Raw genomic sequence first — 14070 nt, 5'->3', positions numbered from 1 at the left:
ACATTTTTTTTCATAATTACATTTTATGGAAATTCAGTTACTAAAAAAAAAGTGTTTAAAATTATATTGCTACATTTTCGCACCATTAAAATAAAAAGCTCAGCTGTCAGTGGCAGAATCTGCAGTGTGTCACTGCTCTCCTCCTGTTTTACCTCAGACAGTCACTCGCATGTCCCCAGCCATGAAGTAGGTCACTTCATGGGTGGCCAGACAGCTGGCAGTCACTATGAAGACATGGTTGCAGCTGAGATGGTAGTTAGCCCCACCCCCATTACATCATTGCTAGAGTGGGGGGGAACTGCAGGTTGGTAATTGGCGTCCCAGAGTCCACACTGAAGGTTTCTTTCAGCAAAACTAGGGCTTTGAACTGTAATTCCCTCCAAAAAAAGGCAGTCCCTTCAGTTCTGCACTGCACATTATGTACATCTGCCCCACAGTAAAATGCATTGTAAATGACTTTATTTGTATGTAGCTGTCTGTCACTTTCAGTGTTTTTAATCTGATAGTTGTTGCCCGTTAAGATAAATACTCACCTGACAATGGATCAGCAAACCTTGTTTGTTGGGAGGCGTCGCTGTGAGGTTTCCTGATCCATCTTCCTGCCCCCAGGAACATATGATATCCGTTCAAATGATCGTGGTACTTTGCACAGGATTCATCATGGGGGACCTTAAAGATCTGATCCGCTGTGGTGGTAGTTATCGCCGAGCATTGCAAAGCGTTGTTCACCTAGTCGCATGCCTGTACCCAAGTCGAGAGATCGCGGAAACTATCACTCATCGCTCAAACAAATAACCTGTTGTCGGAAAAATCGATCCCATAGTGGGTACAGGCCTTTACAGAAAGGATTTAGACCAGTCCTTCTCCTCATGGTGGAACTTGAAAGTTTCCTTTATGATTTTATAAGCATTTCTGGAAAGGATCTCTACAAAGATGTCCTATGCCTAGCCTACTTGCTCACAAACTATTCTGGAAGTTGGACTGAGCAACCCCGCTTCAGTAAGTGCTTTTGGAAATAAAGAAAATCTTGAGAATGCCTTATGATGAGATGGACAATTCTAAAACCAATACAGTAAGGGATCAGAACCATCAGATTTAAAATAGCATCTACCAAGAAAGTAATTTACAGGGCATTTTACTTTAGGATATATGCATATCTTATACATAAAGTGTTGGACTGGGCTTGTGTGAAGCTGAGGAAATCCACCTGCTGGTTAAGTAGCAGAAACCATGTATTATTGCTCCCAATAGAAACCTGTAGTAAGCTTTCACTGTGAGTAGCATCACATGATTACTGCTACTTGGCCAGCAAGTGGATTTCCTCAGCTCTACAACAGCCCAGTCTGACTCTGTATACATATCTGTACACATGTATTTTAATGACTTCCTGCAAAATTGAGCATTAATAACATCCTGTTTGTGCACCTTCAGTGCTTTAAGGATTTTTTTAAAAGTCCTGCAATTCCACTTAAGTTCAAGTGCACATGCACCATAAAGCATTTGAACCCTCCAGCCCCTCCAGCCAATGGCATTAAGTTGTTAAATTTTAGTTTTTAAGTCTTTCTTCACAGTGCTTCTTTAAAGCTTTATCCACACATGACATGTGCATTGAATTTTAACTTAAAGAATGTCTTTCTGTTGCAGGAATACATACCATTCATTATGATGACTGACAGCACATTCACTGTCCTCACTAATTCATAGGCAGTCAGGGCTGGTTCGAGTTCCAATGGGTCCCAGTGGATCTCCGCCCACTACCCCCCCCCCCTCTCCCCCCTTCCCCCCCTTCACCAGCAAAGGTAACTCTGGCTTGGTTCAAGTCCCCTCCAGCAAAGGTAAATCCGGTAAACAAGCACAGTTGAAATCCGTCCTTTATCTTTGAGAACAGCCCATGAGGCAACAAAATGAGGGGAGATCTGACAACCAGAACCCCGTAAAGGGACCTGAACCAAGTAAAATTATTTAAAATACGCACATGATTTACTTGCAAATTAATATTACATTCTTACCTCGCCATCAGTTCCTCTCAGAAGCTTACCGTTTTCTTCTTATAACGATTCCTTGCAGTTCTGACAAGATGTTGTCAGACTTGTCTCTCAGGAAGCTGAAAGCCTTAGGGCCCTTTTCCACTATATCAGTTGCTGTCAGTTATAACTGAAAGGACAACTGATGTTCAAGGTAATGTCCAGGTTTCCCTATGACTCAAGCGATATTACTGGTTAACAGAGTGCTGAACTGGAAACTGTTACAGAGTCATCGCCATTTTTAAAATGTAGGACTGAGAATTAGTTCGATCACAGTGAATAAACAGGAAACGGAAGGTGGTAAGGATGATTTGTTTATGTTTATTTTGACTTTTATTTTTCAGTTCAGGGGTGCTTCAAGGAATTAAAACATGAGAGTGTTAATTTCAATCTTACTTATTTCAAAGATAAAATAATAGTTTTAGTAGAGTTCATGATGGAGTCTACAATTCCATATTAATTACTTGACCAATTTTAGGCATAGAGAAAGCTTGCACAGATGTCCGCAGTGTGGCAAAGCTTCGCGTTTACTCCAACAGACGGATGTTACAGAACAAAAACAAAAGGACAAATTTTCCAAGTAGCCTGCAGTATAGTGAGGCCACTGGTCTGGCTCACCAGTGTTATCCTTAATTAGCAAAGCCAAGCACTTTGAGCGCTTAAACGATACAGCACATGTCATGGATACACAAATCCTTGGGTAATTTAATGTTATTAAGATTACCTTTCCAGTTCAGAACTCCGCAAGCTATAATTTTCTAGACATGCTGAATTATACGCTTTCATGTAGCAATGGCAAGAGTCCACCTTTCAGTGGACATAACCGTTCCAATTTTTGAATTTCAATCCATATTTTCTACTGCAGTGAGTGTTTTACTCATGCAGGCAGGACTGTTTACAGATAGGGATATTTCACAATGCCAAATGTCTGTTCGCCAACTATGTGCTGTCATAACCAATTCATTTCTTTGATTGCACACCTCTGCTTACAGCTGAGACTTACAAACACACAAAGAAAAGAGAAGAAGAGCTCAGAAATATCTATTGCCTACACTATATATGTCCTGAAAGGCATTTGCCTTTATTTTTTTCTTAGCCAAAATGATCTTATGTCCTTAAAGCAAACCTGTAAAAGGGATACTATAGGGGGGTCGGGGGTAAATGAGTTGAACTTACCCGGGGCTTCTAATAGTCCCCCGCAGACATCCTATGCCCGCGCAGCCACTCACCGATGCCCCTGCCCCACTTCCAGTTCACTTCTGGAATTTCAGACTTTAAAGTCTGAAAACCACTGTGCCTGCGTTGCCCGATCCTCGCTTCCGCTGATGTCACCAGGAGAGCACTGCGCAGGCCCAGTATGGTCTGTGCCTGCGCAGTACGCTCCTGGTGACATCAGCGGGAGCGAGGACACGACAACGCAGGCGCAGTGGTTTTCAGACTTTAAAGTCTGAAATTCCAGAAGTGAACTGGGCCGAAGCATCAGTGAGTGGCTGCGCGGACACAGGATGTCTGCGGGGGACCATTAGAAGCCCCGGGTAAGTTCAACTCATTTTCCCCCACCCCCCTACAGTATTCCTTTAAAAACAAAACAAAAAAAATACCACCTGACTCCATCCGCACAGTTTTCACCACTTCCTACCGGGATCTTCATCTTTAAAATCCATTTTTAAAATTTGCATTTCCCTGGAAAGTTGGCCATGACCCCAGTACTATTTCATGGGCACTGTGCAGTCATCTCATGCGTATCTCGGGCACAGGGGAAAGACAGGAGGCAGTGAGGGGGCGTGTCTTTAGCTGCTATGGGAGTGCATTGGGCATGCACTAGGCGTCAACATTGAAGCTCATGCCTCCCCTTCCTGTTTTAGAGTCGACAAGCTGCTGTCAAGTCGGATTTACCAGCAAACAGCGGATACTGGGGCCACCTACTGGCGGCGCATGAAGGGCAGGCCGCATTGGCATCCATCCATCTGTAAGGAAATAGTACGAAAATATGGCCTTAAAGAGACACTGAAGTGAAAAAAAAAATATGATATAGTGATTTGTATGTGTAGTACAACTAAGAAATAAAACATTAGGAGCAGAGACATAAGTCTAATATTGTTTCCAGTACAGAAAGAGTTAGGAAACTCCAGTTGTTATCTATGCAAAAGAGCCATTAAGCTCCACGACTTTCAAAGTCGCAAAGAGCTCTGTCTTCTGAAGCTTGTTATTGCAAGTGTCTGGCACTGTATTGTTTTTTTTTTCTGCAGAGAACAGTTCAAAAGTTCACTGGCCTACTCTGTAAAATCATTTAGAATGCTGAGTAGTGTGCAAACTGCAAATATTAGAAAATGATGCAATGTTATAAAAAAACAAAACTATATAAATGAAAATAAAAATATGAGAATATTTTCTTTGCTACTAATGTTCCAGTAATTATCCGCACTACAAACCAATTCATTATATTATAATGTTTTTTTCGCTTCAGTGTGTCTTTAAAGCTAATAGGAGAAACCAGATACTTACCTAAGGAGAGGCAAAACTTGGGGTCCTAATGAGCCTTCCCTCTCCTCTCCCGGTGCCCTTGTTGCAGTACTGGGCTCCCTCATTGAAATCCCCCGCTGCGGAGGACTTCGGAATTCTGTGGGAGCCGAGTACTTCCGCAGACAGGCGGCTCCATACTGTGCGCGCACGAGTGCACGAGAGAGGGCGTTCGCACGTGTGCAGTGTTGGACAGCCCATCTTTGGGAGCACTCGGGATCCTGAAAACTTCCAAAGCCTCCCTTCGGCGGCAGAGAGAGCAGTATTTGACTATTTGACAGCGCTGGAATGGGCACTGGGAGAGGAGAGGGAAGGCTCATTAGGACCCAGGGCCTTCTCTCTCCCTAGGTAAGTATCTGGCTTTTTTTGTTTTTTAAAAGGTTCCCATTGACTTTAAAAACACTTCAGGTACCCTTTAGGAATTTTGCCATTTCATTTACCCCATTCCATTTGGCCATATTTAACAATTGACATTCACCAATAGACGCGGCTCTCTAAAGTCCTTCATTATCAGTTTTAGACGAAATAACTTTGAAATGGGAAACTAAGATACTCACTGCTAAAGTGACTTTATGAATAACACATGATTAGGCGAACGGATGTAGACAAACTAAACCCTCGTTCTTTGTTCCTCGCAGAACAGCTTTGCTAAATCAGTAAAACGAGCGCCGGAATAACCATATGCTCAACCTCAACTACAAAGTGAAGTCAGCCATCTGAAAGATAAATAATAATAAATAAAAGTGGGTCGCTGTTGCCTTTATCTTACTGGTTAATATCTGCTACCAATTCATCACAATTCTCAAACAGCTATACCATTAGTAAACAAAACCGAGGGCCAGTTTTTTTCATTTCTCCTGGGAATCTGGTTTTAATACAGCAGCATAAATTTTCAGTCAACACCCAAGATCACCATGGAGAAGGCAAGGAGAAAACAACACAACGTTCTGCAGTCTGTGCTCCCCAAAGTGAATGTGGCCTTTGCTACAGCCCAGGTGGAAATACTGGATGATATCCAGCAATTTAATCTGAAGCTCAAAGACCGGGGAGTCAAGGGTTCGGCATGGCAAGTGTTCGGGGCCTTGTCATAAGGAGATGCAACTCCTCAATCTCATTTCAGGACTACAGCTCTCATCTCAGATCAAAATTAGAAGTTTTAAAAGTAAAGGATGGGAAAATTCAATCATAGCGATCTTTTACCAGAAAATAATCATTATATTTGCAAGATAAAGACGACTCTCAGATCACCTGATTTATAAAAGTGGTGATCAGCGTAGCCTGCGCCACAAGCTAGTTATTTCATAAATTGCTCAGAGAGTTTGTTAACAGACTGAGGGGAAGGGTGGCCATGTTAATTAATCGGATTCTATAGCATTGATCAGCACTGCTACAGTGGCTGGCAGTCTGCAGTTGCAGGGGGCGAATGATGTGCATCCCAAGCAAGGGTAATTTGGGGCTCCCCGAATTACTCTCCCTCAGAGTTGCTAAAACTCGCAGGGACAGTCTTTATTACACAGATTAACAGAGTATTAACTGACCTTGAACATGACCATGCAGAGTGCAGAGCATGTGCCTTTATTTCATTCAGAGAGCACATGGCAAGTAACACAACGTTATCGTTAGAGAATGCCCATTTTTATACTGTTAGTAAAATAATTGCCAGGTTCACCATTATTTTTCAGTACCGGCCATATTTCTCTGCAGTAATCAGCACAGTGGCACCAGTGAATGACTATGTCTTGGTGAGGATGGAATACAAGATCAGGATTAATGTTCCATTAAATGAGGTTAGCGACACAATTTAAATGCATAGGTGAACAAATGGAGAACGGCTTCATCAAATACAATTAGGAGTACATTTTGTTGAATTAATATCTGGCTTTAGCTAAATTCTGACCATTTTACTTATTAAGTACAGTATTTCAGAAAGGCTCTTATCTATAAATGTTATCTTTAAAGGACCGCTATCATGAAAACTTGCATATAAGCCTAATTTTCAGCACAAAAAATGTGCTGTAAAGTTACCCCCTTGGTTTATATGCGAGTCAATGGAGCAGAACAGATGATGGAGCAGGTTTTGTTACTGGCTGAGGGGCGTAAGGATCTTGCACTAGTGATCCTGCTTTTGCCAGCTGGTTCCTTGCTGTGTCTGTTCCCTTCATCCCCTGCAACATGGTTTGCAAAGTGGGCTGCTCAAGACTACCTGTGTCCCCCTGCTTGTGGAGTGGAGCGTGTCAGCAACGTGTCAGCAGTGCAATCGTCAGGAATTCTTCCTGTGTTGCAATCACTGTGTCTCATATCTATGATGCCATCCTTGGTGCACATCTGGCTATTGGGGCACATCTGGCTACTGTGGAGGAAGCTATACTGGTAAGGGGGCTTACACACGAGTCAATCACTTCTTTCTGGTTTCTGAGGTAAAAGTGGGTACCTTGACTTATACACGGGTTGGCTTATATGCGAGATGTACATTTGTCTCAGAGTAAAATGCACATGTGTGATGTGACACGGTAGGCGGGTTAGCAGAGTCCTCAAAGTAGCTAAGTAGTTGGTCGGGCAAGTCTAACTGCCGGGCGGATAGCTCATGGGTTGGGGGCTGCCATACACATGCCTGATTATCGGTTGAGGTGGTCGTTATCGACAGATTGATACTGCATTCACAAAAACTTTGCAAAGTATAGAAAGGTCATATAAGTAATCTCCATTTCCTTGGGGCAAAGCTCAGTTAGGGTAGACTTAAGTTTGAAGCAGACTTTTTTGTTTAGCAAAGGCCTTGCTTATTTCAGAAAAAACATGACAAACTACATTCTACACGTTACAACAGCATGGCTCCATAAGCCTCCAGTCCATATCAGTTACCCTAATGCATAATGAAGTTAATTAAGCATATAACACAGGAGAACCTAAAATACATATAACGTAACACAAATATTTCACAACTTTTCTGCTTAATTCCCAAACATTTATGGAGCACTGTTAAAAAAAGGGGTATTGCAACAAAGCGGTAAATATATCCCTGTCCCAACATATATATAATATATATTATTCAAAAGCAACAATATTTCTCAGTTCCACTATGTTGTCTTTGGACCATTTTTAATTAAATACATGGGTTACATGATTTGAAAATCTCTGCATTTTATTTTTACTTAGCATGCAGCATCTAAGCTTTTTTGAAAACAACGTTTAATTAGCTGTTGACATTTTCAACACTTTTTCTAGCCAGCTGGCTGACTCACAGATTTGAATCAGTCAGGAAGAAAACTAGATAAACAGATTCCTTTGTTTACAGCTCCAAGGACAACAGTGTCTGTCAACATTTGTTACACGAAACCATCTTCACAATTCCTACACATGCTAGACAATTATTGGCTGAGATGGTTGTTCAGTGTTATTTCAGCTGAGAATCTAGCGTGTGTACAGCTGCTCTCAATGGCCAAAGCAGCGCAGCTTAATGTGAGGGAGCGCCCGCTATGCACGCCTTACATAGCAGCTTGCCCGTTTTTAGGGCCGCGCGGCCCGTGCTGGCGCCCTGAGCGCTGTTGGGAGTGGGGCGCTGTAATGGAGGGGGAAGCCGCAGCCACGGGGAGGGCAGCCCGACCTCTCCCTCTCTTCCCCTCCCCGGGCCGCCCTCCGTGCTCCCCCCTCAAATGCAGAGTGAGCGCGCAGCAGCGAAGCGCTGGAAATAGAGAAATAGACACAACTCACCTCCCTGCGTTCCAATCGCCACTGATCTCCGTCTTTGCATACACGCTGATACACACGCTGCTTCCTGTTTAGCCGGAAGCATTGTGTGTATCAGCGAGGGCGGCCCGGGGAGGGGAAGAGAGGGAGAGGTTGGGCTGCCCTCCCCGCGGCTGCGGCTCACCCTTCCATTATGGGGTGGCACCTACCTACCTAACCTATACTTGAGGGGGGCACCTACCTAATCTAAACCTACCTAATCTAAATTATACTGGGGACCACTCCAAAATTTTCCAGCCTTAAATCTGCAACCATGCTCTAGTGGACTTGGAGGTATGCTTGGGATCGTTGTCCTGTTGAAAGGTCCAACGTCTCCCAAGCCCCAGGTTTGTGACGGACTGCATCACATTTTCATCCAATATCTCCTGGTACTCAAGAGAATTCATGGTACCTTTCACACGCTGAAGCTTCCCTGTACCTGCAGAAGCAAAACAGCCCCAAAGCATGATTGACCCCCCCCCCCCCTCCCGCCATGCTTCACAGTAGGCAAGGTGTTCTTTTCTTCATAGGCCTTGTTCTTCCTTCTCCAAACATAGCTTTGATCCATGGGCCCAAACAGTTCTAATTTTGTTTAATCAGTCCACAGAACACTATCCCAAAACATTTGTGGTTTGTCCACATGACTTTTGGCATATTGCAGTCGACTGTTCTTATTATTTGGAGACAGCAAGGGGGTGCGCCTGGGAGTTCTGGCATGGAGGCCTTCATTACGCAGTGTGCGCCTTATTGTCTGAGATGAAACTTCAGTACCCGCATCTGACAAATCTTTTTTTAGTTCCTCAGCAGTCACATGGGGACTTTTCTCCACTTTGCGCTTAAGGTAGCACACAGCAGTTGAAGTCAGCATCTTCTTTCTGCCACGACCAGGTAGCATTTCAACTGTGCCCTTTGCCTTGAATTTGCGATGTGATGTGATGCTTCCTATGGTGTCTCTTGGTATGTTTAACATCTTTGCAATCTTCTTATAGCCATTGCCCTTCCTGTGAAGAGAAATCACCTCTTCTCTTGTCTTCCTGGACCATTCTCTTGACTTCACCATGTTTGTAAACACACCATTACATGTCTAGAAGGAGCTGAGTATGGTGTTAGTTATGCTTGATTGCTGCTCGTTAAGGATGCGAATGATCGTTAAAGTGATTGGTCAAATTACACAATATTTTCACTCAAGTCCATTGTCTTTAGCTGAAATTTGAATGATCATTCTTAATGTGATCTATCATGACGGTAGTTCAATGATGGTTACACAATAGCAGGCATATGTAGCGATTGTGGGCCAAAACGAACAACAAAATCTTGACATGGGTATGGATCTTGAGTTAAGGTTTTTCCTGAGCCGAGCAAACAATGCAAAAAAAAGCAAACTACTGCGGTATTTAGGGGGTGGGGAGGGTGGGTAGGGACAGATAACGTTATCTGCTTTGTTTGCTCAGCAATTACTTAAACACAACATGATAATTTTCCAGTGACGAGCAATGTTACCATAACTATACAAAAAATACTATTTAATAATATTAAGGGCAGATTTCCACTAGCACTGGTAGTCCGTCTCTCCGGGCGGATTTCTCAGAAACAGCCGTATCAGTCTGCAGACAGACTGTACACACGCCGGACTGTCGCTGGAACGCCCACCCAGCGGGAGGTGACGACGGACCCGTCGTTGTGTGTACGGACCTTATGTATCCGAATCCCTGTAGCCATGCCGTGCACGGTTTTGAAGATTCAGGCCCATTTGCAATTAGCTTTTTCTCCTGAGTTTTCTCCTAGGTGATAACTTTAAACTTGTCAATAAAATGCATTTTAAGCCACCAGAAAGCAAGAAAATCCTCAGAATAATTTTGATAGTACTTTTTCACCTACTTTTTGTTACATTTTCATTTATAAAGTGCTGAAAAGTTATTTGAAATAGAAGATGAAAAATTATCTCCTAGGAGAAAACTCAGGAAAAAAAAGTTAATTGCATATGGGCCTCAGACCTTTTTCTTTCAGAATTTTACTATGCATAAATTTGGAAGCAGCCTATTGATTTCAATAGGCTGAGATTCCGGACCTGTATTTGTGAGTGTGAAATCAGGCACAAACAGCCCTAGTGGAAACAGGCCCTAAGGGAAGTGTAACTATGCCTTCAAGTGACAATATATACTGTATGTCTTTTACTGCTGTATTTTCGTTTTGTATTGTGTTTAATATTTTAGAGCAAAAACGTAATTTTGAGTTTTATAGCACTCCCTGGGAGAAAGTTGACTGTTGAAAAAAAGGTATTGGCAATATTCAAACAAATTATAAGCCAGGAGAGAAACAGTATTCAAATATTAATTTCAATAACTGATATAAATGGATGGATATATTTTTAATGCAGCTAGGAGTTCTTATTTAAGGACTGCAACAAACATGATTAATGCAAAACACAGAACCTGCTGAACGGAGTGAATTTGTGTCATAGATCATGTGACTGAGCAAACCACAAATACGCTTGCCGTTTCTGAAGACTAACCAACCCTGAACACTTATCATCCGTAATTAATGGATCAGAAAATCTGGATGCAATGTAACATAATAAGTGAGCTGTATAATAAAAAGGTCACATTGCACTTTCTGAACTTAAAGCCAAAACCAATGTCATAAAAAAAACCCTGCTTGTGGCTGTGTTTTTAATTATATTTGCAAACATTAATGGAGGTTTCCAACATAATCAGACTCAAACTAATAATAACTGTTTATCCAAGGAACGAAATATGCGGTTCACTTAAAAATACAACATTTTCACAGTCTATTACTTCCTCCCAGAACTCTGTTTTGTTGACAGAGACGTGGATTTGTGTTTCCCGACTGTATACAGTATGTCTATATACAGCAACTATGATACAGGGAAATTGAACCAAAACTATGGAACCTATTTAAAGTGGGATAAAACTCCGGCAAATCATTTAATAAAAATGTGCTTTCCTAGCTTTTATTACCCATACAGTTTTCCTATTTGATTTTGTGCACAAGTAATATTGTCTGTCTACAAATTCCCAAAGTACAGTTTATCTGCTCTGAAAGCTGCCACTGCATTTTACTATATAGCTGCTGTATTTATATATTACAATCCCTGTAGTGATCACTTTTCAGGTACACACATACTAGAAGCAGAGAGAGCTCAGTTTCTGCAGTTTGCTAAAGTTAACTAAATATATCAGACAAAGGAATGCATACAAAAGATAATGTTATCACCTCTTTGGATGCAGCCAGAAGCTGCCCATTGAAGTAAGGAGCTTTCCCTTGAAGAACAAAGTGCTGTATTTAACTTAAAGCAGAATATAACCCTGCATTTCAACTTTGCTCTAAAACATTATTTACAGTATATTATATGCAACCAGCATTTTTTTTTTTTACTAGACCAGCATTGGAAGGGTTACACAGGGCTTTAAAGTCCCTGGAGATTTTTGCAGACGCATCCGAACTTGAGTTAGATACTTTTTGTTTACACAAATGTATCTAAGTGTTTATTGTGACTCATCTCTCTCACTGAGAAGGAGTTGGAGGACAGCCAAAGAGTGTGTAACATTTCTAAATATATACATATAACTAAATAGAATGTAACTATCTGAACGTCTGCACGGAACTTAACACCTCTGTGTTTAACCCTTCCAATGCTGGTCTAGTAAAAAAAAATGCTTTTTGCATATAATATGCTGTAAATAATGTTTTAGAGCAAAGTTGAAATGCAGGGTTATATTCCACTTTAACTAAAAAGTGAAAAAAACAAATGTTTAGAAAAAAAGTCTTCTTCTGTTCTTCATATCTTAAAATCTACTTTTCTATTATGATGTAATCAGTGCTCTGATTGCCAATCTGTATTTAGCTTACATTCACAATTCATTCAATTGATTGGAGTTACAGATTGCCACCAATGACCATTACTCATCGACTGAGAAACTAATGGTTCACGACCTTGTGACTCTATATAAAAAATACTTTTTAATAATATTAAAATACAAAATGTCTTGACCACTACTGATTTACATTTGTAGAAATATTCAATGAAAGTGGAATTTCCTTTTAAAGTACGTTGGTGTCCATTGACAACTTTATGAACTCAAAAGATCTTTATTTGTATGTGTAGCAGCAATAGTATATAGAACTTCCCTGCTATTTCATAATAAATGGTATCATCCTGATTGAAAACTTCTTGATATTGTTATAATGATCTCCTAAAGTATGTACAACAGCCATGTCAGTGTGATGCAAGTTCTGGTTCAGTCAGCTCCCAATAAAAAGGAAATTATTTTAAGCTCTGTGGTGTTATCAGGATGTTTTTTTCAGCCATATAAAATTGTTTTGCTTCTACTTATTCTCAGGGGATCCACAGCTGCAATCCAATGCAGTTTGATTGCGTTCTTTGCATACATAAAACACTTATCTATTAACACTTTAAATAAAAAAAATAAATTGAACACTGGCAAGTTCTAAGTAAGTGTAATGCTTGTGTGCATAAGCAATACTGTCTGTTTACAAATCACAAGTGTAATGCTTGGGGGTTATACTTTGACCACCCAGAGCAACAAGGCTGGTAGCTGAATAATGGAGGAGGGTACACAGGCTGCCCAAAGCAACTGCAGCTCTGGGCTTCCGATATTGCTACAAATAAGACGCAATGGCAGCGCAGTGCGATGTTGCGCTGCCTTAGCGATAGCAAGCATTCAGACTAGTGATGGGCGAACATCTGGATGTTCGGGTTCGGTGTGGTTCGGCCGAACATGCCCCTGATGTTCGGCATGAGGGTACGCGTCATCTACATGATGACACGTACCCTCGTACGCGTCATCGCGGTACTTCTGCTCTCTCTTGACGTGACTTACAAATGTAAACAGGAAGTGCGTCAGAGAGAGGGCGGAAGTATCAGATGGTACTAGCGCCTATGCTCTCCGGCTGCCCGCTTCCTGCCCTCCTCCTGCCAGCCTGCAAGGTACCTTCGGGGGACTTAGATTTCATTTTATAGGGTCCAGCAGAAGGGAGAGCTTAGCGGGGAGGGGTGGGGGGCATCTCCCTTTATGCTGGGACCCTATAGGGGGCTATGTTCGGCCGGACACGGCTGTGTTCGGCCGAACAAAGAAGGCCTGTTCGGGTTCGGGCAGCGTGCCCGAACACCCTCCCGAACACCATGAGGTGTTCGGGGGGTGCCGAACCGAACCCGAACGGGCCAAAATCCGGGCGAACCCGAACAGTGGCGAACACTGTTCGCCCATCACTTATTCAGACAGGTACAAGACAGGCCTATAGATTGGACCATAACTAGTAGCAACCGCAGCTCACAGTCACGTCCACAAAAGCAGAGCAAGCAGGCTAACAAAAGTCACCAGCAAGCATCCAGACAGGCAAGACTACAGGAAAGAACGTAACTAATAGCAACACAACTATTCTAGCTAAGCACGGGTGATCATGACAAGCGCAACCTACCGAAACGTGCTAAACAGACTAGCTAACACAGTAACTGAAAAATCTCTGTGGCTCGAATAAAGAAAATAACAAACGACTCAACTAATGGATAAATATATATTAGCAAGTCTGCATATATATTTATCAAGAACTAGCTAAAAGAATAAGTAATAAGGTCACATTGAACTACAATAACAAAACTATACAGAGTAGCACAGTGCCCAGCATAGTGATCGCTATGATGGGCAAGGTCTAAAAGGGGAGACAGACTTTTATGCCGGCATCGACCAATGGATGCAAGCATGAAAATCTCCACACAGCTGAATGGTAATCATTCAATCCTGAGCTGGCTTGATTACCATTT

The 14070-nt window shown here is 42.0% G+C and overlaps 1 protein-coding gene across 7 annotated transcripts in view; it reads right to left on the bottom strand.

The window, feature by feature from the left end:
* The window catches only part of CREB5 (cAMP responsive element binding protein 5), an 839414-nt gene that overhangs the window by 496767 nt on the left and 328577 nt on the right, over positions 1–14070 (bottom strand). Inside the window, exon 2 of one of the 7 annotated variants that reach the window (XM_068236069.1) lies at positions 5102–5260. The exons of the other annotated variants lie outside the window; for them this stretch is intronic. The gene's annotated coding sequence lies outside the window, so the exon portion shown is untranslated. The remainder of the gene's footprint in view (positions 1–5101; positions 5261–14070) is intronic. 7 annotated transcript variants of the gene reach the window in all.

The sequence above is a fragment of the Hyperolius riggenbachi genome, chromosome 5, assembly GCF_040937935.1.
Source record: "Hyperolius riggenbachi isolate aHypRig1 chromosome 5, aHypRig1.pri, whole genome shotgun sequence".
NCBI lineage: Eukaryota > Metazoa > Chordata > Amphibia > Anura > Hyperoliidae > Hyperolius > Hyperolius riggenbachi.
This window is presented reverse-complemented; position numbering and strand designations above follow the sequence as displayed.